Source organism: Lupinus angustifolius, chromosome LG17, assembly GCF_001865875.1.
Source record: "Lupinus angustifolius cultivar Tanjil chromosome LG17, LupAngTanjil_v1.0, whole genome shotgun sequence".
NCBI lineage: Eukaryota > Viridiplantae > Streptophyta > Magnoliopsida > Fabales > Fabaceae > Lupinus > Lupinus angustifolius.
In genome coordinates this window covers 10,835,219-10,844,828 of record NC_032025.1, presented here as the reverse complement: position 1 = coordinate 10,844,828, position 9,610 = coordinate 10,835,219, and the positions used below count along the sequence as shown (strand labels likewise).

Here is a 9,610-nt window from a genome sequence, read left to right as displayed (position 1 = left end):
TCATGGTTTGTTTTGAAACATCAGATCATGACATATGGTTGCAGAAATTTTGTCACTGGCTCACGTGTGGTTGATGATACTCAAAGACCACCGAGAATTTATTATGATAGTGAGTCTGTGGTTCTTTACTCCAACAATATTAGGAGTTTTATATGTAAGACTAAGGTTGCAACTAAGAGGGGGGGTGAATTAGTTGACTTAATAGTATGATCACTTTTTCTGCAAAATCAAGAGTTAAGTGCAGCGGAAAAATTATGTAGAAAATTAACAAGTAAAAATCAAGAGATAAAGGAGAAGAGAGTACATCAAGATTTTATACTTGTTCACCTTCTTATCCACCGAAGGCTACGTCTAGTACTCTTACAGCACAAGAGATTTCTTCACTAAATATTATGAGTTGTAATTACAATATCTCACCCTGATACCTCTATGTACCTTATTCACTCACTAATACTTAAGTCACTCTTGGAAAACACCTTTTCCAAGTGACTTTAAATCCTATCTTATCACACCCTTGAGAATGAAAGGATTCTGCAATGTCAATGAAGAATTTACAACAATGGCAGGATTGCCTTTACAAGTTTGAAATGTAATATCACTTGCAATACTATAACTCTTTGTATACTAAGTAATAATGCTCTTATAAGTTTGTAAAACTTTGAAACACTTTACTTCAAGCAACTCAGAAAATTCACTTTGAAAGTTTAAGAACAAGTTGCAAAATGTGCAGAAAAAATTTTAGAGAATTTTTAGAATTATGTTTGAAAGTTTGTGAGAAGATTGTGTAAGAGTTATGACTTGATTCTGAGTTTCAATGTCTTTAAATAGGCTTTTCAACTAGCCATAACAACTCTTTGAAAGGGTAGGAATTGATTGGAATGAAACCATTTCTTTTGGGATGAAAACCACTCATTTTGAAATCTGCAAACTGATGCAACAACTCTCAGTAATCGATTGCAACCTTGAGTAATCGATTACCCAAACTCTCTGTCCAATCAGGCATTTAAAATTTAATTAGAGTAATCGATTACAACCTTGAATAATCGATTACTCAACTTTGCCAAAATTAGGTAATTTGTTACTCACATACAGTAGTCGATTACCTTGCATAGTTTTTGTTTAGTAAATGGTTTTCTCACTTATGTAACCCGTTACTTAGATATAGTAACTTGTTACACACTATTTTTGAAAATTGTTTTGTTTATACTTGAAGTGTTTCAATTTTCTGAAAAAATAGCTTGAGCATTACTACTATTGTATATTCGAGATTATAGGATAGAAGTACCTATTTAGACTTAGAATAATTTGTCTTGAATCTTTGTCTTCATAAGTATTCTTCCTTTTCTTCTTTTTGGTGATGTTGATGTCTTCATCAAAATCGTGCTAAGGTCAGGAGCAAAGATCTTCTTCATAATCTCCCCCTTTTGATGATGACAAACCAATATATTCTTTAACAGTGTAATTTTCTGAGAGCAACATACTTTGAGATATGTTGAGATGACGTTAGTATGCTCCCCCTATTTTGTATGCTCCCCTTTCATTTGGAGTTATGTGCTTGAAAGAAATTTGATAGAAAATACACTTCTCCCAACTTTTCTCCCCCGTTTGACTTCATCAAAAATAAGAAAAGCCAAGAGTTTCCAACATAATATATATAGCGTATATATTCATATATAAGATATAAATCAATCATAGAAATGCATAGCATAAAACAAAAGATGTTCAAACATTTGTTCAGCAAACAACAACAACAAAAAAAACATAATAGCCAATTTTGTCTAAAAGCTATGAAAACATTACAACTAGAAAATCCTAACAACAAAGATAATCTAAGACTCAGGCTCAGAGTTGAATTCATTAATGTCCATGCTACTCATCTTATAAGAGAGACAATGAAGCTCAAACTGGATTTGTTGATTCTGAGCATCAGGAGCATCCATCCGGTTAGTGATGTAGCCTCGAAGAGAAAACAACTCATCCATAATCATCTGATTTGAAGGCATGGCAACAGGTGAGGAAGATTGAGCATGAAACTCAAAAGGTTGAGGTTCAGGAGGGTTAGGAGGGGCAGCTTCTGATTGATCAGCAAGAGTAGTCGGTTTATTAGTTCTATGCTTATAGGTGCAATCATGAGGATTTAAGGAGAAGCCCATTTTGTGGATCACTTCCACATCAATGTGGCTTTCATGAAGATTAAGAGAGACCTTGGTTTCACCAGCAGTAGAAATACCGAAATGTTCAAGAATATTGGTTATGAAGATTGCATAAGGCAATGGGCTTTGAGTTCCTCGAACAGTCCACATTTGTCTCATTATTATATGAGCCCAATTGATTTTGATGTTATACTTCATAGCATACATGAATTGAAGTTCTATGTCACTGATTTGAGAATGGTTTGAAAATTTAGGCAAAATGACATAGCTCAAAAAGTAATGAAACAAATGGTCCTCAAGTTTGAGATGTCCAGCAGGTAGGATATCACTATTCTTAACAGTCTCACCAAAGCCCTATTGCTTACGAATTTTTATTTCCCCTTTTGAAATTCTACATAGAGAATAATAGAAATCCTTTTGATCATAGTTATCCCATTCACAAACAAGGCCAAAGCCTGTTGTGCTACCTTGAGTGGGTATGTTACATCACAATAAACTAAGAGTTTTTAAATCCAAAACAATGTCTTTTCCTTTCACGTAGGAAGTAAGACAGTTTTTACAGAAGTTCAAGTTGCAGTAAAATACTCTAACAATTTTAGGATAAATATCATTTGTTTCACAACAACAATCGAAAAGGTTTTGTTGCCGTAAAAGATAAGGGAAAAGAAAATCTTCAAACTCAAAGTTCTCGACATTACCGAATTTTGGAGTAAAGATGGTTCGTCCATGGAAGTGCTCTTCGAAGACTTTGCGTTCTTCATCATTTGTGAGAAGTCTTGCTAAATGTAGAGGGTTAGACTCTAAGGATGAAGTCTCTTGCTTCTTTTGAGTCACGTTAGTGCGTTGCTTCTTTGTTCTTGAAGAAGATGTCATAGATTGTGTTTTTGAAGGTTTTAGGTTTTTGGGTTTGGGAGATTTGGGATTTTTTTATTTGGTCCACTAATCACGAAAATGATGGTATAAAAGTGTTTAGAATTGAAAATATGATATGAATGGATATAAAAATCACTCAAAATGGATGAAAAATGAAGTTTTTAGAGATTGGGAAGGATTTACACGAGTGAGAGAGAAAGATGAAGAAGATGAGTTTGAAAAAATGAAGAAAAACATATATATATATACCTCCACAGAGTAATCGGTTACTCAGTTTAAAAATTTCAAATAGCAGCTTTGAGTAATCGGTTACTGAAACTCCATGTTGAACCCTGTAATTGGTTACTCTCCAGCGTAATCGATTACTGACCCCAAAAAAAAATTAATTTTAGGCATACTTATGCTATGAAAATGATTTTTGACCCAAAATTTGGAAGTTTTAAACATAATGGAACACATTTAAGTACAAGTTGGAATGAGATAAATATAATGAAACACACACAATCATATAATCATGTTAAGATAGGTAAGTGATAAGTGCCAAAAATACCTAATTTTCATACACTTTTCATGGCACTTATCATTGGATAAATTGAGAAAACCAACTTAATTCAACACTTTTTGGATAAAATATCACAATCTTGTATATATGCTTTGTATATTTCTTTTGTGCTGTATTTTGTAGGATTTAGGTAGAAAAGAGAAGAATTTATCAAAGGTTTACAAAGTGCTCAAAATAGGCCAAAATGCTCAACACATAAGTATGACTCATCAAAATTTGGCCTATATAGAGTCAACATGAAGCTGCTCACTGAGCAGCTTAGCTTGGGACCAAAAGCATCTCATCCATGGATAGATGGCTCATGCTCCTACAAATTGACTTGGATTATGGTATAATTTCTTCTCTTTAATTTATCATCTTTTGAAATCAATGCATTCAAGTTATTACTTTTTGGTTAAGTTTTGATTCTTTATGAAGTTCTTAATGCGGTTTTAACTTGATCACCTAAAACTTGATTTAAAGATCCAAAAATGTTTCTTCTTAAAGTGTCGACAAGTGAATTAAAATGTATAACCTACACCTTAGTTCACTTTCCATATCAAGCATCTATTTTAAGCAATCTATGTTCAAGGCTAAATGAAGTTAATGAAGCCTGAAGTAGGGTGTGACAATCTGCTCCGATGAGTGACATTTAACTATTATTTAGTGTATTTCATAAGGTTTGAAAATCATCTTATCATTCTAGGACACTAGATGAAGGATTTAGAAACGATGTATGGAATTAACCAAAGGTATAACACATAATTTGTAATGTTTTCAAAATCAATTAAGTGTAGAAACAAATCCATATTTCCAAACCAATTTCCTCCTCAAGAATTTGTGCATAATAGTTGTTTTATGTTTATGCTTACTTGTCAACATTTCTTTAAAAAAATCAACCAAAAAGATGTTTAAACATTATTAGTAATATAACATCTTTATAATAATATTCTATTAGGCAATTCCTTGTGGTTGGACATAACCCTATACTATACTACAATTGAATCTTGAAAGAGATGCAAATGTAAAATAGTAAAGTGTTAACTTATAAATTTTATTTGTTGGCAAAGAAAGAAACCCTGAATCAAAGTGAAATTTAATTCATAAGTTGTATCTTTGTGAAAAGGAAAAAATACACAGTTATAATGAGTGATCTAACTACTAACTTTTACTTTTAGTCATTTACATTTCCGCAACTAACATTTATTTTCTGTCATTTAAATTCTGCAACTAACTATTTATTCTTTATACCAACCCTTCGAAAGAAATGATACGGTTAACTTCTAACTTTATTCTTTTATCATTTTATTATTCTTTGATACCAACCTTTCCTAAGAAATGGTATGATTAATTTAATATAATCAGACCGACCTTTATGGTATGGTTAATAGGAACCCGAACGGGAGTAAATAAATAAAGTCACTAACTAAATAAATATCATCCATTATCATTTGTATTAATTTGCTAAATTCATACCATTAAACCAAGTTTGGAATTTATTCCAACAAAGGCGAGATGGTATGAAGTTGTTAGTAATTCAATAAAGTTAAGTTTTTGATTCAATGAACATTCTTGAAACTATTATATCGGCGTTGGAATTTATTCCAACAAAGCTGAGATGATGAGAAAAGAATAGATCTGTCATTAAATAAAATAGTCAAAAGCACTTTCAACAAATTGGCGCCATTGTCGGGGAATTATTAAATAATAGAATTTATTATTTATTATGCTATATTATTAATAATCTTGTACAATAATATTTTTCACTTTTCTACAAATTAAATTGAATTTGTAAATTATAAATATTGTTTATTCTTAACCACTAACCTTCTTTATGAAAAACAAAATAGAAAACTTTCCTTTGGTCCATGCATTGCACGAACAAACAAGTTGGATTTTCTTTCCATCCAGAACTCGAAAAAAACTTTAAAGAAGAAAAAGAAAGCCCAAAGGAAAGCCAAGAAGAATTTAGAATCAATGACCAATATTCAGCAAACCAGTGAAGAATCCAGGGCTAAAAACTAGCCGAACAATGGAGGATTTGTTAGTTTTACGCCAAGGAACATGATTAGAATTGGGAGACCATCCGGGACCCAAAAGACACTAGAAATGAAGTACGATTGGTACAACTCATATATGCCAATCTGTTTGTCGGGCTAGAACATGAAGATCCTTATAACCACCTCACAAAATTCTATGAGTTGGTTGGTACTACCGGTGTCTATGAAATAGAATAGGAAACCACTTTCTTGAGGCTTTTTGTGTTAACTCTAATCGGGAAAAGCTAAGGAATGGTTTCTAGATCTACCTCCGCACATTCAAAATGACTAGAATCTGGTGGAGGTGAAATCTATGGGTAGATACTTTCCGCAAGGATGTTTATGGACCTAAAAACAACAATATTCACCTTTGTTCAATCTGCTGGGGAGAGTCTTTGTGAATCCTACGATAGATTCAAATCTATGCTCAAGAAGTGCCCCAATCATGGATTTGATGTGAAAACTCAAATCCATATTTTTATCAATAGCTTGCAATAACAACACAAGTGGATTCTAAATGTTATGGCTGGCGGACAACTCTTGACCAAATCACCGCAACAAGCCATAAGAGTCCTTGAATTAAGCTCAACAAATGCAATGCTGGCTCAACATAAACTACTTCAACAACAGCTTGATGAAGTGACCCAAAAGCTTAATGATTTACCTCGACAAATATGAGAATCATCAAAGAAGCAAGTTTATAACTGTAATCATTATGTTGATAATCATGAGGAGGCCATTGTCAAAATGAGGAGGTCCATTTTGTGGGCAGTTCTCCAAGGCATAACTTTCAGAAGAATTACCCTCAAGGGGGTAATAATCAGTTTCAAAGAAATCAGCCTTGGAGACAAGAAAATCCTAAAAAACCATCAGCTTAATTCTACCCAAGGAATAATCAGTACAAACACCCAACACAAGACAAAAGTGTTAAATTGGAGGACACTTTGAATTAGTTTATGCAAATGACAATGTCCAACCAGAAAAACATTGATGCCTCTCTCAGAAATATGGAGATTCAAATTGGGCAACTGGCCAAGCAATTAGCTGAAAATCATAAATCAACATTTTCAGCTAATACTGAAGTTAATCCAAGAGAGCATTGTAATGTGATGGATGAACCAAGCTCAACAGGGCAATAGAAAAAAGGTGGTAAAAATCTGGTTTAATAGATCACATACGTCAAGCTAATGACGTTAAAAGAGTGCTTGCTGAGAGGCAACCCAATACATTTTGAATATATATACTATGTTTTTCCCTTCATTTTTTTTCTTTCTTCTATTTATTACCTAAAAAAAATTTAGGACAAAAAAGAAGAACAATTTTTATAATCAAAGTAAAAAATTAACTTTTTTTAAAATAAAAATTCTTTGAGTTTTAGGAAAAATAAATCAGAAAATTTTCAAAATGTGTGGGAAAATATAAAAATTCAAGAATAGGGTATCAGGGCAAGTCAAAATCTTTCAAAAACTCAAAAAAGGGCCCAAACCAAGGCCAAGTCATGGCCATGACTCAACTAATTCGGTCAAACCATGACCAAGGACCCACCGCCCAGCATGGGGAACCATGCGCCCAACGCAGGTCTGACACTGACCAAGTGGTCAAGGGGACAAAATCCCTTTAAAATAGGATTTTCTCTCAAAGAATCTCACCCTTTTAAACCTTTTTTTAAACCCGTCAAGGTTCTGATTTTCAAAGCACCAAATCATTTTTAAAGTTCTTCAAAACTCAAAATCTTTCAAATTTCCTAAAAACTCTCTCAAGTTCTTCCTTCTCTTTATTTTCTTTATATATATATATATACATATATGATTCTTCCTCTAAATTTTGAAGCTTCTTGTTTGAGAAATTTTTTTAGAAACACATAATCTTTTAAGAAAACCCAACACAAAAAGTTTCAAAAGGTCACAATTTTGTTGAGATGTATATGCTTATTGATTTCAAACGTGAATAGATGTGCTTTGTCATGATTAAACAAAAATGCCATGATATGTTTCATATAATAGAAATTAAGATCATGAATACTTGAAAATAATTTTTGAACTTTTTATCATAATGTTTTTAATTGAACCAAACATCTTCAAACCAATATGGCTTTTAAAATAAAAATGGATTGTATAGAAAGAGGGGTTGTTTTGGTGAAAGTGAAACATTTTCAAAATGGTTCAACCACAAAGAATGAGATAGTTGGAGACATGAGTAAAAATTCAAAGTTATGAATTTCTTTTCAAAAATTTCAAAAATTAACACGTTGAAAACTCATGTTGGTCGAACACTATTGACATGAAACTTGTTCAAAAACCACCAACAATAAAAAATCATTAATTAATCAAACTTGACTAACCTTTTGAAACTTGTGCACTTTTGAATGAGGCATCAATTTTTTTTTTGTTTTGTTTACTTTGACTTTAAGGAATTCGGCCATGAATAGTCTCAAAGTAACAAATTTGAAGCAAAAATGAAAAAAAAAAATTAAAATGCATGCTCTAAACAAATTCCAATCTTGATTTTTGACTAACTCCTTAGTTTGGAAAAAATATTTTGTTGGAATTAAATTTTTTGTAGGAGTTCATCAAGAAGAGGAAATGAAGTCACTAATGAAGAGAAGAGTGTAACACCCCAATTTGAACATAGTAAGATATATAATTTCAAGGTATAATTTACTATATGATATTCAAGATAAAAGAAATTTGTCAAAGAGGTTTTATGATTATTCTTAATTCTCATAAAATGTGTAGTAAGTAAACTCCCTAAGTATATTAAACCATTGTCTCCCAAGATAATATTAGATATTGTCTTTTCCAATAAAATCAACATCATGTTAAAATACCAAGAAAGTGTAGATGTATCACCAAGTAATCCTACCAGAGTATAAGAGTACTAATACAATTAAACAAAATAAAGCTAAAGGCCTTCAAGAGTCATAGGTAAACTACACTACTTTAAATCTTCAATAAGCTACTCAGCTGCTCCACCTACAATTCATTCATACATACAAACAAACAAACAAACAACATAGAGAGAGTAAGACATTAAATCATGCAAAAGCGACGACGTGGATTTATAAAGAATCATAACATTAGAGCAACACAAACAATTGCAATGCTGTATTTAGACAATATACACAACAATTATTATCTCTACTCATAACAAATATGCACAATGATGAATGATGTTAGTGTATTAGTCATTGAAATATATACACCACAATTAAATAATCTCTCATGTTATGCTCATGCAATTCCACCAACCAATCACCATCAATTGCCCGAAGGCCAAGACCCTAGTGGGAAAGCAACCGGGAGTACAGATATCCTTAACAACGGCAAGTAACAATATCAATTGTTTTCCAATTACCTCTATCAGAGGTGCTTACGTGGTAAGCCCAGTCCGTTTCAGGATTCCTCTCTACCGATCATGAAATGCGCAAGGGGGTGTCAGAAACTACTTAGTTTGCATGTAAGACTATCCTGGTCATACGGTTTATAAGACCGGACCCTCACTGGATCATCCCACCTAAGTAATCCCTCAAGGCTTCTTGACGAGTCACCGTCATTGCCGCCCCTATCCAATTCCCAATGATATTGCTATCATCGTATCTTTCCATTTTCTCCAACTCCAACTAAAAATGCGATGATGTATGCGCACTGCTCAAAGTTAGTCCACTAAGTCTTTTTATCAATATTATCTCAATTTCAATTTCCAATAACATCACCTAAGTTAGTGGTCTCAGCCCCAATACAATTTTTATCATACAAATATCCTCAGGATGAGCTCAAGACATAACTTGATGATCAAAATACATGGGTAATGTCCCAAGGTCATTATACTTTCACGTGTGTGAATAGTCATAGTCTCTCAAGTATCTGCAAATAATTCTCATTCACATATGAATTTAATCATGATCACTATCACCATGTTAAGTCAAACATAGACATTCAATACTAATTATAGTAGTCTAATAATAGTATAAAATCATATCAGTAAGTCATCAATATCAAACATAT

At 32.5% G+C, this 9,610-nt stretch overlaps 1 long non-coding RNA gene across 1 annotated transcript; it reads right to left on the bottom strand.

Moving 5' to 3' along the window:
• Positions 1,039–9,226, bottom strand: LOC109331076. Its single transcript, XR_002105741.1, has 3 exons — positions 9,101–9,226; positions 9,049–9,050; positions 1,039–1,050 (listed from the first exon to the last, which is right to left on the bottom strand). It is a non-coding gene; the product is annotated as an uncharacterized LOC109331076 (long non-coding RNA).